The sequence below is a fragment of the Chrysochloris asiatica genome, unplaced genomic scaffold, assembly GCF_000296735.1.
Source record: "Chrysochloris asiatica unplaced genomic scaffold, ChrAsi1.0 scaffold00180, whole genome shotgun sequence".
Taxonomy (NCBI): domain Eukaryota; kingdom Metazoa; phylum Chordata; class Mammalia; order Afrosoricida; family Chrysochloridae; genus Chrysochloris; species Chrysochloris asiatica.
The window spans coordinates 1839336-1844208 of NW_006408698.1; positions in this window are offsets into that span (position 1 = coordinate 1839336).

Consider the following 4873-nt stretch of genomic DNA (forward strand, 5'->3'; position numbering starts at 1 on the left):
TCTCATTTATTTCTGGTCTAATCTTTATTATTTCTTTTCTTTTGGTGGCTGTAGGTTCCCTCTGTTGGTCTGTTTCTAATTGTTGTAGATGCTGTGTTAATGTGTTAATTTTCGTTCTTTCTTCTTTTTGGATGTGTGTGTTTATTGCAATAAATTGTTCTCCTAGCACCATTTTCACCATATTCCAAAGATTTTGGTATGTTGTGTTTTCTATCTCATTTACTTCTAGAAACTTTGTGAATTCACGTTTAATTTCTTCTACTAACCAGTCACTTTTCAGCAGGGTGTTATTCAGTTTCCATGTATTTTAATTGATTTCCTTGATCTTCCCATTTTTTATTTCTAATTTGATAGCATTGTGGTCTGAGAAGATGCTTTGTAATATTTTGATATTTTTAAATATATGGAGATTTGTACCATTTGCACTGGAAAAGAATGTATATTGTGCAGTTGGGTTGAATACTCTGTTCACATCTATGAGGTCCAGTTGGCTGGTTGTGTTGTTTAGTTCTTCTGTGTCTTTGTCAAGTTTCTTTCTTGTTGTTCTATCCATTTTTGAAAACAGTGTATTTAAATCACCCACTATTACTGTTGATTCATCTATTTCTTTCTTCAAATCTATTAGAGTTTGTTTTATATTTTTTTGGACCTCGTTCATTGGGAGCATAGATATTTATTATGGTTATTTCATCTTGTTCAACTGTCCGTTTAATCATGAGATAATGTCCATCTTATCTATTATGCTGCTTTTTTCCTTAAAGTTTATTTTATCAGAGATTAGTACTGCCACTCCTGTTTGATTTTTATTGCAATTAGTTTGGTATATTTTTTTCCATCCTTTGACTTTTAATCTGTTCTTTTCTCTGTGTGTGAGATGTGTCTCTTACAGACACCATATTGAAGGATCTTGCTTTCTTATCCATTTTGTCACCCTCCATCTCTTAACAGGTATATTTAATCCTTTTACATTCAGTGTAATTATTGATATATATTGATTAATTACTGCTATTATGCTTGTTTTTTTGTGGTGTTGTTGCTTCTTTGTTCTGTGTGTCTTCCTTTGTTGAGTTCATGATTTTTGTGTTCTTTCTTGTGAGTTTCCTTTTGGGGTCTATCCTTCCTGGGGTATGTTGGGCTTCTTGAATGTTTATCTTCTCATCTTTCCAAATGTTAGAGAAATTTTCTTCCTTAAGCTCTTCAACTATCTCCTCTATGGACTTCTCTGATTCTTCTTGTTCCAGAATGCCAGTAATTCTTACATTATTCCTCTTCTTGTTATCCAGCATGGATCTTAGACTCTCTTTAGATTGTTTTACCCTTTTAGCTGCTTGTTCTTCTATCTTGGAAGTGTTGAGAGATTTGTCTTCCAGTTCACTAATTCTGGCTTCCATCGCTTCTAGTCTGCTCTTTTCCCCTTTCAGCCCATTGTCCATTTCTGATATCTTATTATTGATCATCTGGACATCTTTTTTCTGGTTTTGAATTGTTTCCAATGTTGTGTCAATCCTATTTGATTGTTCCTGCAGTGCTTTCCTTATTTTCTTTGACCTCTTTTCAGAGTATTTGAATTTGTTTCCATATCATTCTTCTGAATTCCCTCTGAGGCATATACTGAACCCACTCCTCCTCCTCTATAAAGCCATTGTCTGTCTCCAGCTCATTTTCATTAGCTGGTCTCTTCTGTTTTTTGACGTGTTTCGAGACGGTTTATTCTTTCTTATTTGTCATTATTATTATTTTATTATTATCATTATTGTTATTATTATGATGATGATGATCAGTAGATAGGCTTCCGTTATCACCTGTAATGCATAGCAGGTGTTGCCAGGTCTTGTTTCAGTGGTGGAGTATTATGGTGTATGTTTATAGCTTGGCTATATGGACACAATTCCTGTCTTTTCTTAGGTGACATAGGGAGGGAAAGCTCCCACCTCCAGGAAAGATGTGTGACCAAAAGTAACAAAAGCAGAAGTAATGTAGACACATAGACAAAAATCACCACTTTGGAGCAGAGATGCAGCTTTGGTCAACTTTCCCTTGCTATTCCATCAGTGTGTGTGCACATAGAAGCCTTCAGCAGGGTGTGGAGGTGACCCCTCTTTCAGGCCCCTCCTCTAGCCACTACCGTATAGGTGGGCAGATATATACTGGGGAGTTAATGGGAGAAAGAGAATCCATTATTTTTTACTCTACCTATTTGCAGTGCAAGTCTCAGGATTGTTGAGTCCTATTAAGCTAAGGTTTTGGTTTTGTAAATTGCTTTGTATTGACCAATTTGACAGTTTCTGCAGGTGTAGGTTACTATCAGAATAGCTGTAAATTCCAATGTGCTACCTGGAAGGAAGGTGAGGTGTCCCTACCCAGCTCAGAAACACGGACTCAGATTTGGGCCCACTGGTGATGTCATATGTCACCACCCATCTCCCTCTCTCTGTACCTTGGGAAAACTGTCCCACCTGATGTCCAGGCTGAGAACTAACGTTGGGACGTGGAGAGTGAAAAGTGTGTAGTTTCCCCTGGTTTCCTGTCTTCTTCTCCCTTTTGTTGGAAAAGCAGCTTTCTGAGCCGGGCTGGGTTTAGCCTTACTCTTAAAACGCTGCTGGGGTGGGATAGTAACTGAGAAGGTCCAGCCTCCAGATTCCTAAGTTGCCTCTATTTTCCTTGTAGCATGATTTTTTCACACATGCCAGATCGGGGAGACTGCAATCCTGAATCTCATATTAGATCTGGATCTCAGGATTTACTCTATGAGCTCTTCATTCATGAGATTCCCCCTCCCCTCTCACCAGAGTGTACCCTACCTGGCTTCTCTGGCTGCTGCCCCAATCCAGAAGTCCTATATCAACACTCTTTGACTTAATATTCTGTGTGTGTCTTTATTCCCTTCTCTGTCTAGATCTAAGTACAATGAAATAGGGACTTTGTATTTTTTATTCTCTATGTATCCTTTGAACCAATAACAGCATCTTGCACATAGTGGACAGTCACCAAATGTTTCTTGAGGAATGCATGAATGCCTAAGTTTGTTTGTTGTTTTAGATCAGTGTGTTCTAGTACCATAAATTTACTACATACAAGTTCCCAAAATTATAAGTCTCCACAGTTATGATTTTGTTTTCCATTTCATGGAAGTTGGCCATAAGAAATCAATTCCAGGGATCCTATAGGTCTGTAACTTCTTTCTAATACTTGGATTATAATATAAAACAGGTTTTAAGATTATTTATTGTTCTATAATCAAGGTATCTTCATGAACATAGCTATACAATTCAGGTGGTATTCTGACTTATTTCCCTATGAAAATAGCATTTTTCAATGTTGTGTTTTTTTCTTGTTGGCGTTAATTCAAACATTTATTTTAAAATAGTTTCTTAGGGCTATAGATTTAAAGATGTATAATAAATGTCCTTTACCTTTGAGAAACTCACAGTCTTGTGTAACCTAATCCATTGCAAAATAACATTTTAATGTTTTAGTGTAACATAAGTTATCTGGCACTTTTGTAGCTAGAAATCTCAAAACGAGTTATTTTTAATATTAGTATAAAAACTAGTACCTGAGCAAGTTTGTTATTAAAAATCTACTTTCGCCTCTTGCTAGCTGTGAACTTTGGCATGTTGCTGAACTTCTATGCAATCTGCAAAATTGTATAATTAAAAATATATATATTTTAAAAACAATAAAGACTTCTTTGATTTTGTAAGTAACATAGCTTGCCTCATTATATTTTTTTCAGATAATTTAATGAAATAATCCATGCAAAATATTTAGCACAGTGCATAACATATAACATGGTCTTGAGAAGCGATCAGTACCATTCTGGAGTCCTAGTGTGGTGCTGCAGAGTAATGCGCTGGACCACAAGATCAGATTGAACCTCAAGGTAGATGGTTCAAACCCACTAGCCACTCCTCAGCTTATACAGGATCGCTATAAGTCAAAACTGACTCGGTGGCACTTCACAGCAACAACCATTGTTGCTGCTATTACTGTTATGAAATTTCTGTTATGGAGGCAGTTCCAATTTATTTGAGTAGGAAAAAGATGTTTCAGGAATCAGTTTAATAGTTGTCAATATGATACTTAAGCATATAATTTCTGTGCAAGTATAAAAATGCTGATTCAAAGGTTCAAGTTCATACATGCTTTTTAAGTGCTGTCAAGTTAATTTTTACTGATAGCTATTCTGTATAGGGTTTCCATGGACTAGTTAGTGAATTTGAACCACTAACTTTTCGGTAACCTGTTCTGTACTTATTCTACAGTGCCATACCAGGAATAATAGTTCATACATATATGGGTTCATTCCTAATAAAATGTGTAAAAATATATTTGCTGTCAGTGAATGGCTGGCTGCAGACAGTTCTCTCATTAATAAATTTGTTTTAGTCTTGTTAGGATGCCTTCAAAGAAAGGTCCAATCAAAAGAGTTGCTTCTGAGGGGAGCTGTTGAGCCAATTAAATTCAAGGCAGAAAGTACAGTTTCAAAGGTTCTGGTGACTGTTTATTGGGATTCCAAAGCAGCAAGCATGATATATATACTTGAGGACAAAAGGTTTATTATAAAGAAGTTTTGAGAAAATTCAAAACTTTGTTGTATGAAAAAGGACAGGAAAGTTGTGCCAATAAATTTCTTTCCATCTGGACAATGCACCTGCTCATTTTTTGTGGGTAACAAGTACTATCATATGAGAATTTCATTGACAAACTTTACCCCATCCACCCTACAGTCCTGATCTTGCTCCTTCAGATTTCTTTTTCTTTCTTTTTTTCCCCACAAAACTCAAAGAGCATTGAAAAGGAAAAAAGATGTAGGTCCCTCAAGGATGCCAAAACTGTCTTTTTGTTTTGGTGTAATTTGAAAAGTGCAGAA